Below are 20930 nucleotides of genomic sequence, written 5' to 3'. Positions count from 1 at the left end.
AATTTTTGCATTTGCAGCCAATGGTAGGATGAGTTGGAACAGTAGTAGTATTGTGTAAGTGAATCGTGCCTAGGCTGAAGTTTGAATAATTGTCAATGTGGACTGGGGAATTACTTCATTTGGCAAATCAGTTTTAATATAGATACGTGACTTATCCAGAGCAAATCATCATGCTTCAGGGTGGGTGCATCTACATTTGGGGACACTGAAAGGAATTGCAAGTTTTACCACATCACTCCTCTGTTTAGTCATTCAGTGGCTTTCCACTACTCACACGTTAAACTCAGTAGCCTAGCAAAGTCCTTCCCAGCCTGGCCCCTGCCTGCCCCTTCAACCTCATCTTCTGCCAGCCCTCCTGCCCTCGTATGTTCCTGTTTCCCAGTAATAGGGGGCTACTCTCAGTTCCCAAATGCTTCTTGCTTTTGCATCCCTATACTTGTTATTCCCTTTGTCTTGAATATAACGTTGCCTGATTAGCTTCTCTGATTTCCAGACTCGGCTCAGATACCTTTTCTTAAGCAAAAACTTTCTTATCTCTAAACCAGCATTTCATAAACTCTGGTTCAAGTGGATCTTAAAAAAACAGAGAAAATTGTATTTATATCAGACACTAGAAGTGATTCTGTCTCTCTGCCAGGGTTGCAACATAAGTACTTCATAAGCTTAATAGATGTGCTGTATAAATAAATGGATTTACAGGAGTTTCCCAAATGAGGCATATTATAGCTCCTGTGGGATGACTCACAGTGCGTGTGGGCATATTAACAACTCGGAATGTAGCAAATGCATTAGCTTTGTTTGATTCAGTGTTTCTCAAACTGATTTGACAATGGAACACTTTTGTTTGAGAACATCTGTTAAAGTCTTGAGGAAAGTCTGATTTGGGAAGGTAGTTTGGGGAAAATCTTGCCTTACAACATGGTTTTGCTTAATAAGAGGAAATATCTTAGGAAAGAATGTCTTCAAAGTAATGAAAGTATTGTCCATTTCTTTGAATGGATTTCCCAACTTGGTTTCAGTATTTCAATATTTACACCATTATTAGTGCAGGTCCTTTAAAGCCATGGCTTGCCTAATTGTCACATAGTCCAACCACAAGAAATGCAAATTTGTATCACAATCTCATCTAATAATTTTTTATTTGAAAAGTTTCACACACACACAAAAGTAGAGAGGAGAGTGTGTTAAACTCTCGTATACTTATTACCCAGATTCAACAGTTATTGAAATTTTGCTTCATTTTTTTCTTTATTGTCTACCCTCCTTTTTTGCTGAACTGTTCTAAAGCATATCCAAGACATCATATCATTTCACTCTTACACTGTTTCAGTGTGCGTCTTCACAAAAGGGGACATTGCCTTACATTATTGCAATAATATTGTTACACTTATCAAAATTATAATAATTTCTTGGTAATGTCTATTACCCAGTCCATATTCAAACTTTGAAAAATATTGAGATATAATGCACATAACATAAAATTCAGTCTTTTAATGACCAATTCAGTAGTTTGTAGGATATTCAAAAACCTATGCAACCATCACCCCTAATTCCAGCACCTTTTTATCACCCCCAAAAGAAACCCATACTCATTAGCAGTCACTCCCCATTTTCTCCTCCCCCCACTAATCTAATTCCTGTCTCTAGATTTTGCCTATTCTGGGCATTATGTAGTCTTTTATGACAGCTTCTTTCATTTAGCTTAATGTTTTCAAAGTTTCTTCACATTGTAGCATGTATTGGTACTTTATTCTTTTCTATGGTTGAGTAATGTCCCATGGTATGGATATGTCACATTTTGTTTATCTATTCACCAGTTGGTGGACACTTGGGATGTTTCTATGTTTTGATTATTACGAGACATGCTGTTATGAACATTCATATACAAGTTTTTGTGTTGACATATGTTTACATTTCTTCTCTGTATATCCCTAAGGGTGGAATTGCTGGGTCATATGGTAACTCTATATATAACGTTTTGAGGAACTGCCAAACTGTTTTCAAAGTGATGGCAACATTTTACATTACCATCAGCAACTTATGAGGGTTCCAATTTCTCCACATCCTCACCAATACCTGTTATTTATTGTCTCTCTGTTAGATTTTAGCCATCTTAGTGGGTGCGAAGTGGTATCTCATTGTGGTTTTGATTTTATATATTTCCCTAATGACAAATATTAAGCAGCTTTTCATTTGGGTATTGACCATTTGTATTTCTTCTTTGGAGAAATATCTATTCAAATCCTTCCCTAGCTTTTAAGTGGGTTGTTTGTCTTTTTATTATTGAATTGCAAGAGTTCTTTATATATTCTGAATACTAGTCCCTTATCAGATATATTAGTTGCAAGTATTTAATCCCATTCTTCGAATTGTCTTTTCACTTTCTTGATGGTGTCCTTTGAATAGCAAAAATTTCAAATTTTGGTCAAGTCCAATTTACCTATTTTTTTGTTGCTTGTGGTTTTGGTGTTATACCTAAGAAACCATTGTCTAATTCAAGGTCATATAAATTTATGCCTGTTTTTCTCTGAGAGTTTTATAGTTTTAGCTCTTATTTAGTTAGGCCTTTGATACATTTCAAGCTCACTTTTGTGTATGATGTAAGGAAGGGGTCACACTTTTAAAAGTAAAATTTTAGTTTCAACTTTCAGGGTGACCTAGAAAGACAGTTGTTTTCCCTCTGCCTGCATGTACTTGTGGACCCCATCCCCCATTCCAACTCCTCCATCCTTAGCTAATCATGACATAATTTATTAGAATCTGTTTGTGTACTAGGGAGTAGTATAATCAGAGTATATGAGAGGACAAAGTCTTTATTACAAATGTGATTACATTTAATTAAGCAAACAACCAAGTTGTAATAGACATCTGGTGTTTTTGCCTTACTTGCCTACTCTTTCTGTTTTTTTGGAAATGGCACTTGGTTTGTGGAGTCCGCTTCCCACAGTCTCTGTCTATAGGCTGAACTTACAACACATACTCCTGCTCAAGGAGTGGGCAAATTGTACTGACTTGACAAATGAGAATTTTATCTCTAGAGCCATTGTGATTGGTTCAGAGATGGATACAGACCCAGAAAGGGTCAGAGACATACATGGAATTAGTGAGAAAGTAAACTGGTATAGCCTGGAAATTCTGATGTCTTATCACCAGAAAGGGGTGTCTGTCTGTTTATAAAACCAACATGAGGAAAGGTGAGCTGAGAGATTGGATCTTAACTATCCATTGAACAGCAGAATTCAGCTTTGCCTGAAGTTTAGACCATTTCTGGACCTTTCAAATACATGAGATACATGTATATTCCTTTTTAGATTCGCAGCTGAAAGAGTTATGGTTCTCACACAGATAGAATGATAGAAGCTGAAGACACAAGGTATATGAGATGCCTTGTGCCTTCGTGGACTTGACAACCTAGAAGGGAAACAGAGAGACAAACAAATATATGGCAAATGCAAGATTAGACATCTGAATAAAATAGGCGAACAGCACAGCTATTGGGGAGGGGTTAGGGAACTGGCAAAAGTCTTCAAAAAATAATTACTGATTTGGGGTTGAAAAATAAATTGACATTCACTAAGTCTTTCTGCAGATAACAAAACCGATTTTTCCACTGCGGCTTACAGAAGTCATTTCCATTATGTTGTCGAAGGAGGACACGTTGTTACACTCTATCAGTGGTATGGCACTGACCGTCAGATGGCCATACCATGGCACTTTTCTAACAGCCACGAAGAGAAGATGGGAACTAACCTAGCAGGTTGTTAGAAAATTCATAATTTGGGAAGTGGCATTGAGGTTTTCAGAACCTAATTATGTTTTATTTAGTGTATTTTTGAGATAAAGGCCCAGTGTAGTATTGTGCTTTATGTTGTTCTAACTCTGTAGACTTAAGATCATTGAGTCCAACTCATTCATTTCACAGAGAAAAAAATTATAGCCCATATAGACTATAGAATGTACCTAAAGTCACACAGCAGGGAAGGAACTGTAATCTTGGTTTCTTTATTCTTAGTGCAGTCTTTCTTCTGTTTCATATCTTCTCCTATTGAGGCTTCTTCTGAAGAAAGAATCACTTCCTTAAGAACAAAAGCTGGTGGGGCTTGCAGTAAAATGCTTGAGGAAAAAGTAAAGAATAGGGGAGGATTTTATGTGGATGAGCCTTTTGTTTCGCAGATTGCCAGCTGGATGTTTTCATCATTCTGAGTTTGGTACCCAGACTCCACTGGAATGGCTGGATGGCTGCCACCTTTCATCCAGATGGTGCTCCCTGTGTCTGTTAAATCAGGCGGGAAGCTGTGGTCCTTGTGCAGATTCTCAGCACACCTATTTCCAGCATTCAGGATTTCCAGCATACTGAATTTGAGATCAAGCAATTATTAGAAGTTACATATTCTTTTTTTCTAACTCTTGGGAGATTATTTTTTTGATCTTCTTTACTGAGCCACTGTCTCCTCCCCTCTGCAACTTCTGTAATAAGAAGGTTGTACAGACTCACTGTAGCTTCGAATAAGATTATCAGAGGTAAGTGTGAAACTATTCAGATGTAAGCAGACAAAATAAGGTTAGAATTTTTTTTTCTTAAGAAAAGTTGATGCTAATGTTTGCTCCTTTCTAGTGGGCACTCAAAAAGTGTAGAAAGGTGACTGGGAGAGGTGAAATCTGAGTGAAGCTGGGGGAGAAGAATATAGAAGAATATAGGCATATAGAATATAGAGTATAAGAATATAGAAAATCCTATATTCTTTTCTTTAAAGTAATAGCTTTATTGAGATATAATTCACATACCATACAATTCACCCATTTAAAGTATACAGTTCAGTGGTTTTTAGTATATTCACAGAGTTGTGCAACCACTACCCTAGTCAATTTTAGAATGTTGCATCACCTCAAAAAGAAGCCTTGTATGCTTTACCTATCACCCCTCTATTGCTCTCCCTGCCCTACCCCACAACCCTAAGCAATCACTAATATACTTTCTCTGTGTATGGATTTCCCTATTCTGGACACATTTATATATTTCTGGCCTCTTTTTCATAACATAACGTTTACAAGATTCTTCCATGTTGCAGCAGGCATCAGTATTTTATTCCGTTTTATGGCTGAATAATATTTCATTGTTTAGATATATCGTATTTTGTTTATCCATTCATCAGTTGATGAACATTTGTGTTGTTTTCACCTTTTGGCTATTAGGAATAATGTTGCTCTAAGAATTTATTTATACATTTTATTTTTACACAGATGTAGTACACAGGTCAGTGGGAAATTATTGTAACAAAGATGTCAGAAACATTTTAGCTTACCATGGTTTAAATGCTGGTTGACCTTTTATAACACAGAAATTGTGTATTTACTTCTAAGGAGTTAATAAAAAATTCAGAAGTCTGATTTTAGTTTAAGTTATGGAGCTGGAACTTTTCAGCTGCTTCCCTTTTAAGGAATGATTAAATTTGTTCCTTCAGACACATCACTGTCCAAGACAGTGGTCCTCACACTCTCATCATCTCACTCTGCCTAAGGGATAGGACCCTCTCCCATCAGACACTGGGGCTGGCTCTACGCTAGTGATGCACCAGGAGCACGGAGGAGCAGTACGTAGAGGAAATGAACGCATGGATAGACTTCAGTGTGTTAGAGAGCATTGTGGGAAGCCATTATTGGAGAAAGAAGAGGGATGATGGCTTCATCCTGGAAGGATCAGTGAAGACTGCACTTCACAGATGTGGTCACATTCAAACTTGAATTTTTCAAACATGAATGAGAATCTTTTTTTTTTTTTTTTTTAATATTTATATGTTGTTGGTTTTTTTTGCCACAATATAAAATAGTTTAAATTTTTGCTCTCTACTTTTTTGTTACCATCATAATAATCACTGTTGTTTAGCACTCAATGTGTTTTCATTTTTCTAATACCACCCTTCCCCTTTTTATTAGGGAAACAAAATAAAATAAATCATGTTCACATAAACTACCAAACCTTGTCAGGTGCACAAAATTAAAATTTTTTTTTCTATGAACTTCTATTACTGCTCCTTTCTTCTGAGCTATTTTATATTTTTATTTTGATAAGCTTTTTTGTTTTTCTTATCCATCTATTGAACAGAAAACTTGGATATTAATGGAGTAGAATAGGTGGAGCTTTATGTGGAAAGGTGACTTTTTAGTGTTGAAATCATATATTTTACTAGAGTTTAAAATGTTAGTTCTAGGGTTATAATTAATACAAATTTTTGCATAAGTTTTCTCAGTATATTTTTACTACACAAATGATATTTTGAAGTCTGGGTTAGTTTTTAAAGAACAATTATTGTCTTATTTATAGACGCTATGAAAATTGCTTATTTCATTATATTAAAAGCTATGGAATTTGGAAGAAACTCTTAAAATTGATTAATTCATTGCCCAGAGACACAGTAGATGGTGCTTATTAACAAGATTTTCTCTAGAAGTCTTCTGACTTCAGTATGATAATTATTCCAACACGCATCATTGCACTGAGAATAATTTGTATGTGAATAACCACAAATCCATCTTTTATAAATCACAAAGCTATAAATATCAGGCCTTATTTGTTATGTAACACATCCTTACTTTGCTTTCATAGTCATTACTGATTGCACCAGTAAAATGATGGAATACTGTAACTGATGTATTTTTAAGTATTCTGGCATCCACTGAATTTATATCAAAGTTAAGACTTATTTTTATGTAGATACCAAGAATCTAATAAACTGGATTAACAGCTTGTTTGTCACTCCAAATACATGCTACTTATTGCCTTTATAGAATGTTCAATCACTCTGATTGCATTGGGATAAATGTTTAGTTATGGAAACACTCTGACATTTGGGCATTTAACGAAGTTGGCTGTATTGGGCCCTAGTTCCATAGTGAGATGACCTATTGTTCATAATTAAGGGGGATATAAAATTGTGAGGAAATTTTGAATGAGTCTTATGAAAAGGCTGCTTCCAAAGATGGAACAGTATTTTTAAGAATATGGGTATCTGTAGCAAGAAGAAAAGTACAGCCTTTGAATCACAGTCGTGTGTTAATGGATGATGGGTCCACCAGGGTAGGATCACGAGGGAGACCTCTGGCTAATGGAGGTGGCTGGGGATCACTTGCTGGGATTGTCAGAGTTTGGGTTAGTAGTTTCAGCCTGAACAAATCATATCAGTATAGAGAGAGCCTAGTCATAGCTAGAGAAAACCAATCAGTTAGGAAAGGTGGGACCACAAATTCCTCTAGAAGAATATGAAAGATGAATTTCTGCAGATGAAGACATGTTCAAGGTGAGAAGAGAAACGAACTATTGACTAACCTCAGCAGCTTAATTTACTTCCATATTTATACTTGGAAATGGGAAGGTAAAACACATTTAAACCCTTACATTTAGCTGTTTAAGGGATGGTTCTCTTCTCAGAGGGCTAAGAAAATATCATAAAATGCATAATTATGGTTTGTGCAAGGATCTTTTTCCAAAACATTTTGTCTAAGCAGTTTTACAAATGGTGGGTAGAAACCACAGTGACACACTTGCCTCCCCTGAGGAAGCACCGCCCACTTCTACCCTGCACACTGGCAGCTCCAGACCTCCTGGGACAGGCCGAGACCCCTCCCTGCACTCCCAATCTGGCTGTGCAACCAACCCAGACATGTCTCTTCTCTTACCAATCCTTCCCCGCCTGGATGGGGCATGCCACCCCAGTCTGAAGGTAGAGCCCAGCCCTGTCCATCTGGGATTTATTTTGATATATGGTGTAGAAGATTTAAATAGGCTCGTCTCCCCCATCCCTCCACCCCCCCCCCCGGCAATAGTCAATTTTAGGGAGCCCCATTTATTGAGTATAGTTCATTCGCATTATGTGGTGTTTTTGGCTGTGGTGGGGAAACCATACTGACTTATCAACAACATAGATCTTATTAATACTGAGATGGTTTGGGGTTGGGGACGGCTTTGAGGATCAGAAAGCCTGGAATCCTGCCCATTCAACCTTCTTTTTCCATATATTAACCTTTTATATATATAGTAGGGTTTTTTTCCCCTTGAGATATTATTTTCAATTTATCTGCTTGTATGTTCTTGTCCCAGTACTGTGCTGTTTATTGTAGGCATATAAGACATTCTGATATCTGGCATGGCCAGGCTGGCCTTAATTCATTCTGTTTTCAAACTTCTTTTAACTATTTTCATCTGTTTGAATGCTTTGCTTTTAAGGTCTGAATACAGGCTCCCCCCACCATGCCAAGTGAATGTTGATCTAGACTATTTACAGCTTTTTTCTTGAAATATAAATTTGGCTATTGCTAGCAAAGTAACACTAGTCAATTCGGGGGTATCATGAAGTTGATAGGAAGGGACGTGCTCTATAAAATAACCAGTCAAACTCCCTAACTATCCCAACTGTAACTCTATTAAAGGGTTTTTACACTTCACTTTTATTCAGCACCTTCTTGAATTACACTCAGAAATAGAACTGATTCAATGCACCAATGCAATTTATTCTCTTTTCTATGTGTGTAAGCATATATACAAATCAGCTGTTTTCTACATCAGTTAAGTATCAGCCACCTCTTGGTGAGCTTTTATAAAATGATTCAAAAATTGCAAAAAGGCACAAAGAGAGAGAAAACCTTCCATGCCAACCATGATCTTTCTTCTATTTATTGATTTCTTTACCTCCCGCTTTCTTTCACCAACAATTTCAGGTTGCTTACAGTGAAAGTTCATTTTCAATAAGACCTAAAACAATGACTGCACGAAAGAAGAAGAAAACTGGAAGAGGAAGGAGTGAGTGGTGAGGCTAAATATCAAGAACTTTTGGCTAGGCAAAGGTCCTGTGAAGTGGAGTTAGCAAACTTTACAGCTTGTCTAGAAGGCAAACTGGTAGACCAGTCTAAGAACAATCTTTATGCAGATTTGTTCATTTATTCAAGAAATATCTATTGAGCACCTGCTATATGCCTGTCACTCATTAGGCATTGGAAATAGAATAGTGAGCAAATCAGGCACAAATCCCTGCCCTCATAGAGCTTACATTTTAGTGGAGGAGCCATAGTAATCAAAATATACAATCTATGTGGAATGTTAGATATTAATAATTGCTGAGAAGAAAAAATAAAACATGGAAGGGAGGTAGGAGGTTGGGGAGGGTACTTACCTTTTTGATGGAGTGGTCAGGGAGGGTGTCCCTGAGACACTGACTTTGGAAAAATGGCCAGAAGGCCATGAAGGAGCAGTAGGGATGTCAGGGGAAGGTGCTGGCAGAGGGAGCAGCTAGTGCAAAGGCCCTGGTGTCTTTGAAGGAGCATGGAGGGAGAAGAGCCTGGGTAGAGGGAGGGAGGGGTCATGGTTAGCACCTGCAACTCCAGGACCAGGCCTGGATGCTTTCAAGGTTCTTTGGGTAGGAAAGGGCAGGGCCACAAATAAAAGCAAGGAAATTAGACTTGCCATACTTTCTAATTTTTATTCAGTTATATATCAAGTTTTTTATGTGCTCAGAATTTCTAACTGAAGAATGAAGAGACGTAATGGTGTGTACAGGTACAAGTTTACAATTTCTTTTCTATTTACTTCGACATAGACCATTTTGAAATTTTAGCAGACATTTTAGGATGTACTTCTAAATTTGGTACATCACTGTTTCTTTTGGAAGCAAATAAGAAAAGACCTTTCTGGATCCATTTGATATTATGAATACCCACTAAGAGAGTATTGTGCTCTAAGGTGGTGAACTCTGTGGTTTGCAATCTTGTTTAAACAGTCAGAATTGCAAATAATGATCCCTGAAATATAATTTCCTGTCATTCACCTACCTGCCAATTTCCCTCTAAATTTATGGGTTCCTATAAAACTTACTGTGAAACTCAAGATGCTTGTAACAGTCAATTTCAGACTAATTTTGTACTTTTTTTCCAGACAAATTATGTTGTTCAAGTTCTGTAGTCATTTTCACACTGTCTTATTGTGTTGTTGGCTGTTTGTTATCTGCTTATTTAAAGAAAATAGAGCAAGGTTTATAAAATCATGGTTTTGGTTCCAGAATCTAACCCGGTAGTCATTTTACTGAGGTCTCCTCCATATATTAACTAAGGAGGAAAACATCAAATCACTTGGCATTTTTGAGGTGATGGGGGAAGAATACATAATGTAAGAACGGCTTGGAAGCTGTTCTTTCTTCATGTGAATAGGAGGAGTTTATCACTTTGTTTATGGAAAGGGGAGATGGGGGCGAGTGTTAGAAATGTCAGGTCTCTGTGGTTGATGCATTAGTGCCCCACTCCAGGGCGTGTTTGTTTTAGGCTGTCAGGGGAATGGGTTAGGAAGATGCCCAGTGGTGCCAGCTGTGTGGCTGGCAAGCAGCTGGACCACGGAGGCGCCTCTTTGGCAGAGTCAACAGTTGGGCCAGAAAGGCTGTGAATCAGCAATGAGTGTAAACATTCATTTAGTTTGAATGATTAAGAGCACAGCTTCTGGTCTTCTGTTATTAGCTGATTATAAGAGTGAAGTGGAGGAAAGTTGCAGCCCTTGTTGGAGAACAGTGCTGTTAGAAGCCAATAACGCAGGGGCTTTAAGGGAAGCCACTTACGTTCAGAATATCAAGCGAAGCCACAGTGTTGGAGGACAGGCTCTTGGTGGGTTCAGCAAGGCTGAGTAGAAGGATAGCAGACAGGAGAGAGTGAAAGTGGTTTGCCTGGCATTTTTGGCCAATGCTTGGGCTGAAAGCAGGGTGTCGGTTGCCGAGACCCTTCACAGTCACACCAACTGCGCTACACGAATGGATTAACCTGACCCAAAGCTTTAGGGGAGAGGAGGAGTAGCAGGAACCGAGGGTACAGTGACCACGTGCATGTATCAGTATTATTATTTGTTTATGTTTATGTCTCCTCCACTGGACTATGGATGCCTTCAGAGTGGTGATCATGCATATTCATCGTATATCAACATTGTTTACTGAAATGAACTGGAGGGTGGGATGAATTTCTCTTTTTAATGTCGTTTTTTTAACCTCTTCCATTTGAGGATAACTTGTTATTCAGATATGTTCTGAGGAGCCCACAGTGTGTACATTTACTTTTGTCCCTTTTAAAAGGTATGAGATTTAATGATGAAGGGTTGCACAAGAGCAGAGGATTGCATTTATATAAAGAGCATCTTTATATAAATGAAGAAATTATCATTGGTTCATTGTACATCAATCCATTCATTCATTCATTCATCAGACATATACTGGATATTACCTATTAAGTGCCAGGTGCTGGGGATACAAAACACAGCCTTATCAGTGGCTTACGAAGGAGCTCACAGATTTCTTTATTTGAAATAAAAAGAGCAAGAGAATAATTATCCATCTAAATTATCTCCAAAGGAATTGTATTATGTGGAGTTGAAGGAGAGTTGAGAACAGTTCTTTTTTTTTAATGAATTTATTTATTTATTTATTTTTGTCTGCATTGGGTCTTCGTTGCAGTGCGCGGGCTTCTCTTGTTGGGAGCACGGACTCTAGGCGTGCGGGCTTCAGTAGTTGCAGCATGCGGGCTCAGTAGTTGTGGCTCACAGGCTCCAGAGCGCAGGCTCAGTAGTTATGGCGCACAGGCTTAGTTGCTCCGTGGCATGTGGGATCCTCCCGGACCAGGGCTCGAACCCGTGTCCCCTGCATTGGCAGGCGAATTCTCAACTACTGCGCCACCAGGGAAGCCTGGGAACAGTTCTTAAGAAATGTAGCTCAGAGATATTTTGTGTCATCAGCTTAAAATGTATTAACTGATAGCAACTTGAATTAACAAAATAATTTCAGTTACGTATTTAGACATAACATTTTAAAGCTTGTTACTTTAGATAAATTTTTCTGATAATTTACTCAAAGTACTTCTTTTTGTATAATAAAACTAATGACTTATTAGGGTAGGTAATATATTGTCTCTTTAAAAAACCTGTAATGGAACTTATTCCGAACTGAATAAATGTGTATTTTGTCAATTTTTTTTTAATAAATTTATTTTATTTATTTATTTTGGCCGCATTGGGTCTTCGTTGCTGCACACAGGCTTTTTCTAGTTGCGGTGAGCAGGGGCTACTCTTTGTTGTGGTGCACGGGCTTCTCACTGCGGTGGCTTCTCTTGTTGTTGAGCACGGGCTCTAGGCGCGGGCTTCAGTAGTTGTGGCACGCAGGCTCAGTAGTTCTGGCTCGCGGGCTCTAGAGTGCAGGCTCGGTAGTTGTGGCGCACGGGCTTAGTTGCCCCGCGGCATGTGGGATCTTCCCGGACCAGGGCTCGAACCCGTGTCCCCTGCATTAGCAGGCAGATTCCTAACCACTGTACCACCAGGGAAGCCCTGTCAAATTGTTAATCATTTACTTCTTACAAGGATCTCTAGAAACACCAGTCCCCAAAGCAGTTTCTGTCTTTTTTTTCTCTTCCAGTTTTATTGAGATATAATTGAGATATAGCACAGTGTAAGTTTAAGGTGTACAGTGTAATGATTTGACTTACATACATCATGAAATGATTGTCACAGTAAGTTTAGTGAATGTCCATTATCTCACATAGATACAGAATTAAAGAAATAGAAAAAAGTTTTTTCCTTGTGATGAGAACTCTTAAGATTTACTTTTTTTAAAAAATAAATTTATTTATTTGTTTATTTACTTTTGACTGCATTGGGTCTTTGTTGCTGCATATGGGCTTTCTCTAGTTGCGGCGAGCAGGGGTTACTCTTCGTTGCAGTGTGTGGGTTTCTCACTGTGGTGGCTTCTCTTGTTGTGGAGCACGGGCTGTAGGCGTGCGGGCTTCAGTAGTTGTGGCTCGTGAGCTTCAGTAATTGTGGCATGCGGGCTCAGTAGTTGTGGCTCGCGGGCTCTAGAGCGCAGGCTCAGTAGTTGTGGTGCACGGGCTTAGTTGCTCCGCAGCATGTGGGATCTTCGTGGACCAGGGCTCGAACCTGTGTCCCCTGCATTACATCCCTAGTACTTTTTTTTAAGTCTTATAACTGGAAGTTTGTATCTTTTGACTACTACCTTCATCCAAAGCAGTTTCTTTTAAAAGAGAATTATAGGTAATGTTGCAAAGAATGGTGAGAAATCCAACTGATTTAATTTTTTTAACCTCTTAAAATACTCTGTATATTGTGGATATGCAAGAAATACTCTTAAGTGACCCCAGTAGTTTTACTGGATGAGAGAAGGTAGGTTGTTTTTAAAAAATATTTTATTTTATTATTATTTTTTTAACAAGTCAACCCATTTTTGTTAGCATAGTGCAACTGTTATATGATTTGCTTTATAAATCATTGAAGTTCTCTTTTTTTTAACATCTTTATTGGAGTATAATTGCTTTACAATGGTGTGTTAGTTTCTGCTTTATAACAAAGTGAATCAGCTATACGTATACATATATCCCCATATCCCCTTTCTCTTGCGTTTCCCTCCCACCCTCCCTATCCCACCCCTCTAGGTGGTCACAAAGCTGATTTCCCTGTGCTATTATGCAGCTGTGAAGCTCTCATTTTTAAGAATGACTCTTTAAAATGATCTTTTGTCATATAGATTCATAGTCACCGCAGGCTATTAAAGAGGCTGCCTCAGAGTGAGGATGGATGTCTACAACTCAGAAATGTGTGGTGACTCTCAGAGGCCATTATCTTCATTATTTTTCTCCTAGTGCTTTAGATGTGATTAAAAATGATTCTGTGTAATTCAGTATGAGGGGTTTATAGCATTAGTATTCCCCTTTTATATATATATAAATATCTATAAAATATATAAATATAAATATCTATAAAATATCTAAAAAAATATAAAATATCTATAAAATTTTTATTTATATGTTTAGTTTATATATATTTGTATACATATTTGTTTATGTATATTATATATATATTTGTGTGTATGTACACAAATACACTACATATACATACATATATAGAGAGAAATTTGAGGACTAAATAGAGTGTCTATATTAAGATAGGAATCTCATAGCATCTGACTTTATATTGTGAAATATTTGCTCAACTAATGACATTAGAAGGACACCAGTTTATATCAGCTGTGGATTTTATGACAACCTCTTTGAGGTGAACTGGAATTTTGTTGTATTGTTAGATATATTTTCTTTTTAAAATTTATTTATTTATTTATTTTATTTTTGGCTGCGTTGGGTCTTTGTTGCTGTGCACGGGCTTTCTCTAGTTGCGGCGAGCAGGGGCTACTCTTCATTGCGGTGCTACTCTTCGTTGCGGTGTGTGGGCTTCTCACTGCGGTGGCTTATCTTGTTGTGGAGCACAGGCTCTAGGTGTGTGGGCTTCAGTAGCTGTGGCACGCGGGCTCAGTAGTTGTGGCTCGCGGGCTCTAGAGTACAGGCTCAGTAGTTGTGGCGTACCGGCTTAGTTGCTCCGCGGGATGTGGGATCTTTCTGGACCAGGGCTCGAACCCATGTCCCCTGAACTAGCAGGCGGATTCTTAACCACTGCACCTCCAGGGAAGTCCTAGATATATTTTCTGATGTCTGATTTAAAAATAGTTTATTTCGATGTTATCTTAGGTTGTCAAGTATTATTTAATATAATTAAAATTCTCCATGCATGAAATAATGTGGACAGAAGAGCACCAGTTTTTCATTGGTTGGAGAAATAAAATATAGCAAGAATAATACATTTAAAATCACAGTATAGAAGCAGCCAGATGAGGCTTGGGGTCACACAAAATGAGTTTCTATTTGTTTTGCTCTCGGAGACCCTGTTATATGGAAATCTTGGGTAAATTAATCAAATTCTGTCTGTCGGCTCTTCATAACAAGGCAGTGCATTAAGTTGCATGTCTTGTTGTCATCACGTATCAGATATGCATAATATGTAGTGTTTCAGATCAGCTGCTGGAGTGTTTGGACACTTTTGTTCCTTTGGGTCCTTGAAGATGGAGAAGAGGTGGGTGTGATAGCAGTTAGCTCCAGTTACTCTGACAGTGATCATTATTTTATTGACACATTTCTAATGGAGACACAATTGTGATCCCAAATTAGAAGACTAAATAACTTATTTTTAAAGGTTTGAAACTTTGTAGGGCTAACCAGATTTCAGCCATGCTTGGGTATGCCTTAGAATATGACCATGTATGCAAGTAACACGTTTTCTGAAAACCCTGTTGGAAAATTAAAGCCTCTTTTATGGATTCTGCAAAGAGATAAATTCCTGCATTTGGAAGTAGTATACATGTCGAAAGTATGGATGCTTGGATTTGTTTTTTTTTTTTTTTTTTTTTTAAACACTTTTATTATTTATTTATTTATTGGCTGTGTTGGGTCTTCGTTTCTGTGTGAGGGCTTTCCCCAGCTGTGGCAAGCGGGGGCCACTCTCTTCATCGCGGTGCGCGGGTCTCTCACTATCGCGGCCTCTCTTGTTGTGGAGCACAGGCTCCAGACGCGCAGGCTCAGTAGTTGTGGCTCACGGACCTAGTTGCTCCGCGGCATGTGGGATCTTCCCAGACCAGGGCTTGAACCCGTGTCCCCTGCATTGACAGGCAGATTCTCAACCACTGCACCACCAGGGAAGCCCTTGGATTTGTTTTGTAAGAGAGTATCAAGGTCAGAGTTTTAACTCTCCTCTTGTCCTATGTTCTTGTTATTCATTTTTGATTTGTATATTTATTTTTAATGAACTACTTTAAGACTTGGCTAGTTGGGGTATGAATTTCAAACTATTGTATGTTATATAGCACCAGACATTTCTGCTCTCTCATATTGCTGGTCTATAAAGAAAACAGGGAGGGTCTTAAACTGAACCCACTTGTCTATAAACTTGATCAAATGTCACTTTAATCCCTGTACATTTCTGACAAACTAAGAGCTATTTATGAAGGGCTTAGTTCACTTGTTTGAGAGGAGTATTTTAATTACCTGGTAGAGGTGAGTCCAGTTGGATATTTACCAGACACTCTCATAACCGAACTCTACCTAGTAGTAGCGTGGGACCAATAGATAGATACTGTCTGTTGCTTCTGAGAACGTTCTGACTGGCAGTGCTCAGCTACCCTCTAGGATGCCCATGCCCTCTGCTTTTATTGGTCGAGCTGCATATTTTTGCTAATCATACTTCTGTTTGTAATAATACAATATAAAGGAGTAACAATAAACTGGTAAAATATAAGTGCATAAAGATAGAGTGTGGTTGTTTTATGAAAAGTAAGTTAAACACATTGGAAAGATATGACACAGGCATGTTCTAAACTTTTTTCCCCCTGTTGACTCTGGTGTGGGAGAGACAGCTCTAAAGAATGTACCAATTTAGAAGACTTTTGCCCAAGTGTCTTTAAATCTTCCCCTTGTGAAACTCAATACTGGAATTTGTAGATGATGCTATATGGTTATGGGTAATGTGGGGGAAAAAAGACTGAATTCTGGATCTTCTTCAAAGAAAATTACTTCACTCTATTTCGAAAAATACTTGGGTGAATGTGTATTTATAAGAATTAAGTTAGGTAAAATGTTTAAGCGTATATTATACTTTTTTTTCCTGGGTGAACTGCTACTTTAAATAACATTTTTGCTTTGTCCCTTTAGTAGCGGCATCCACTAGTGGTGGATTATTGCTTCACATTAATATACCTCTATCTTTTTATGCCCTGAGTTTGTATTTAAGCCTCATTCATTTGTTGTTTTTAATAATTCATATAGAGCCCCCAAATACTGAAGTTTACATTTTCACTATCTAGTGAGAAAATATCTAGAAAACAGCAATAACCTAAAAAAAAAAATAATAAAACCTGTAGGGAGAATGTATAAATATCTAAAAGAAGGCTTTTCTTGTATGTGTAGAAGCAAGACAATACATTTTAAAACTTTTTATTTGGAAATAATTTAAATTTATAGAAAAGTTGTAAGAATAGTACAAAGAATATTTAAATAGCCTTTACCATTTGCTTTGTTATTTCTCCTGCCTGTCTGTCTGTCTATCTATCTATAAATAGATGGGTAGATAAATATAGATACACACAACAATCACTCTCTCTCTTTCTCTCTCTCTCACACACACACTCTCTCTCTCTCTCTCTCTTTCTGAACTATTTGAGAGTAAGATACATATAAGATAGTGTATATTTCCTAAGAATAAAGATATTCTCTTACATCACCCCAGTGCAGTTATCAACTTAGCGTATTTAACATTGATATAATAGTTTTTATCTAATCTACGGTCTGTTTTCTGATTTTGTCAGTTGATCCAATAACATCTTCATATGGCATTTTCCCCCACCAGTGCAAAACCAAGCCTAGAATCACAGATTGCATTTAGTTGTCATGTCTTTTTAGTCTCCTTTAATCTGGAACAGTTCTTCAACTTCTATATTTTATGACAATGACATTTTTAATAATAGGCGTTTCTTTCCCCCCAATGGAATATCCCTCACATTATGTCTGTGTGATGTTTCTTCTTGTTTACATTCAGGTTACATGTTCTGTTCCCTGCTGGAATATTTCATAACTGGTGTGTCCTCAGGGTCTCACACCTGGAGGCATGTGATATCCATCTGCACCTTACTTTGGATGTTAATTTTGATCATCCAGTCAAGGTGTTAGCTGATTTCTGTACACTGTCTTTTCCCCTTCCTACTAATAGGCAATATGTAGGAAGACATTTTAGTTCTATATAAATATCTTTCTCCTTATCAAAATATCCCCCCCTAGATTTAGCATTCATGGATCATCCTTTACTGTGGAGGCTGCAAAACGATGATTTTTCCCCGATACTGACCCATCAGTACTTCACCTTCTCATGTAAGCAAGAACCCTTCTTTTATTTTTCTCTTTTATTTCTTTATCCATTTATTATTGGTGTGAACTCATAGATTTCCATTTTTTTGTCAATGGTTCATAATTCATTCCTATTTTAAAAATTATTTTGGTGCTCAAATTGTCTGAATCAGCAATGGGAGCCTCTTCAAGCATACATATAGAAATCCTGAGTCCATACCAAATCCCAATTCTAATCCATCCCCATGGAGTTTTTCTTTGTCTTCTCCCATTTCCTATTTGTATCTCTCTTCTTCCATGGTGAGAACCCTAGCTCCTAATGACTTCAGTGTACTTACTAATTTGCTAAAATCTGTAATGTATCTGAAATAGTTTCAGAATTGTTTTGCCATAGCCTTACAAATCACTCCTAATAAAAGAGTTTAAGGTTGTTTACAGTTCTCTGCTGCTTCCCTCCCTCCAACCAAGAATTCCGTGATCATAAATTATATAAATCTTCCTCCTTCTCCTCCTCTTCTTCCATCTTTTTTGATGTTTGTAGTGTGCTTATATTATTCATTTCAAATACACTTAGGGTTGATTTGTTCTGGTTTGCTTTCAGTTTTACTCCTCCCTCCTCATCCTTGTTAATTTTATTTTTCAAACGTCAGTAACATTAATGTGCTTCCCAAAGTCAAAACTACACAAAAAGGTACACTCAGAAAAGTTCCACCCCCTCCAGCATCCTTTCCATTCTATTCCTACCCCTCAATCCCCATATAAGCAACCAGCTTCATTGTTTTCTGGTGTGGTCCACACCGAAGGGGAGTGGAATTAGGATCCACTGTTTGAAGGGAAGCATGTCAAAGAATTGGGGGACATATTTTAAAACCACCATACTGTGTTTATGATTCTTTAAGACCTGTCTATCTAGTACACAGTCTGATTAATTTCAGATTCCAGTCGTACACACATATACCCAATGAGGTCATCTCTGTCCTGTAACACAAATGAGATTATCTATGTCCTATACCTGCTTTTTAAAATTTATAATGTACTGTGCACATGAGCATATTAAAGTTTCTGAGAAACTTTTTAGAATTAAATCTCAAGTTTTTAAAATGACCTTGACCATAAAATTTCTCCCTACTCCACCCTTAACTTCTAAAAATTTTCCTGAGGAACTAGTGTTCCCACAACTAAACTTTGTTCTGCTGTCATCTTTAAGTAGGATGTTTGCTATTGTTTTCTTATAAGTCTTTTCATCATGTTAAATAAGTTTCTTTTTATTACTAGTTGACTGATTATTTTTTGAAGTAGCAGGACTATCTTGAAAGTTTCCAAAGGCTTTTTTCACACTTCTGGATGTCCTATGATTTTTCTGATTTGGCCTGTTAGTGTAATATATTATTTTGATGTATTACCTAATGTTGGACAGCCGTAAAGTACATCCTATTTCACCTTAATTTGATTTGCCAGTGTTTTTAGGAATTTTGTATTCATATTCATAAATGAGATTGGTTTAGAGTTTTAAAAATTTGCATTACTGGGCTTCCCTGGTGGCGCAGTGGTTAAGAATCCCCCTGCCAATGCAGGAGACACGGGTTCGAGCCCTGGTCTGGGAGGATCCCACATGCCGCGGAGCAACTAAGCCTGTGTGCCAAAACTACTGAGCCTGCGCTCTAGAGCCTTCGAGCCACAGCTACTGAAGGCCATGCGCCTAGAGCCTGTGCTCCACAACAAGAGAAGCCGCCACAATGAGAAGACCTCACGCAGCCATAAATAAATAAATTAATTAATTAAAAAAAATTTTGCATTACTTTTGTCATGTTTGGATATGAGGGCTCTAGTAGTGACTAAGGGATTATCTGTTCCATGAAGATTCAATAGCACTTCCCCCCAAAGTATTCTTTAGGAAGATAGATATTTGATGACTTTACAATTTCTTATATACCAACTTTTTTACGTCTCTTGGATTAATTCTGGCAATTTATATTCTTGCAGTCTCCTCCATTTAATCTATTATTTCTACTTTTCCTTCCCAAAGTTTAGTACTGAGTGTTTCTTGTATTTTGTTTTTCTTTTTCCTTTCAAATCCATTAAATTCTGCTTCTGTTTTTTTCTTTTTTGCTCCATCATCCTCCCACCTACTTGTTTGGGCGTAACTTTCATTGTATATAATAGCTAGAGATCTGCGTTTTCGTCAAAAATGCCAAGCATATTTTTTAAAGCCAATAAATACTTCATTTTAAAATCACAGTTGTGAAGCATCATGATTTATTTAGCTAATTCCCTGATCGTGGACAGTTAGATTCTTTTTGCTTTTCTTGCTATTAAAATCAAGGCTGTAATATGCATCCATATATGTTTATATATGTTTCATCTCTCAGAATAAAATTTTTAAGTCAACGTGAAATTATATTTTAACGGAAATACCCAAATTGTTCTCCAGAAAGATTGTACCAAGTTAATTGTATGGGAGCCTCATACCATTGCAATTTCTGGATCTTCTTTTTCTTTGATGTGATGAAAATATTTAGTTTTTATTTGTATTACCTTGATTTCTACTGAGGTTGAACTTATTTTCAACTGCTTATTGGTCATTTGCTTCTATGTGTGTGTATGTGTGTGTGACTAGTCTGTTCCTAACCTTTGCCAATTTTTCCATTGGGGTAGTACTTTTTCTTATTATTTTAAGAGCTAATTGTTTTTCTAGGGACAGCAATCTTTGCTTTCCGTATTTGTTTAGAGAATAATTTTTTCCAATTTGTCATCTTGCCTTCAAACATATATAATGTTTTCTTAATGTAGTTTAGTTTTGTTTTGAAATTTATTTTTTATTTATTTATTTTTGGCTGTGTTGGGTCTTTGTTGCTGCACACGGGCTTTCTCTAGTTGTGGCGAGCGGGGCTACTCTTTGTTGTGTGCGCGGGCTTCTCATTGCAGTGGTTTCTCTTGTTGCAGAGCACGGGCCCTAGGTGCGTGGGCTTCAGTAGTTGTGACTCGCGGGCTCTAGAGCACAGGCTCAGTAGTTGTGGCACACGGGCTTAGTTGCTCCGCTGCATGTGGGATCTTCCCGGACCAGGGCTCGAACCCGTGTCCCCTGCATTGGCAGGCGGATTCTTAACCACTGCGCCACCAGGGAAGTCCTATATAATGTTTTTTATGTACAAATTTTTTTTCATTTTCAGGGAATCATATCTATCATT

General features: G+C 37.6%; 1 protein-coding gene across 3 annotated transcripts in view; it reads left to right on the top strand.

The window, feature by feature from the left end:
* CDK14 (cyclin dependent kinase 14) overlaps positions 1-20930 on the top strand; it is a 567382-nt gene that overhangs the window by 64350 nt on the left and 482102 nt on the right. The window contains exon 1 of one of the 3 annotated variants that reach the window (XM_082398492.1): positions 17697-17766. The exons of the other annotated variants lie outside the window; for them this stretch is intronic. The gene's annotated coding sequence lies outside the window, so the exon portion shown is untranslated. Of the gene's footprint in view, positions 1-17696; positions 17767-20930 lie in introns of those variants that run through there. 3 annotated transcript variants of the gene reach the window in all.

This window comes from Balaenoptera borealis (genome assembly GCF_965194805.1).
Source record: "Balaenoptera borealis genome assembly, chromosome: 7".
Lineage (NCBI taxonomy): Eukaryota > Metazoa > Chordata > Mammalia > Artiodactyla > Balaenopteridae > Balaenoptera > Balaenoptera borealis.
This window is presented reverse-complemented; position numbering and strand designations above follow the sequence as displayed.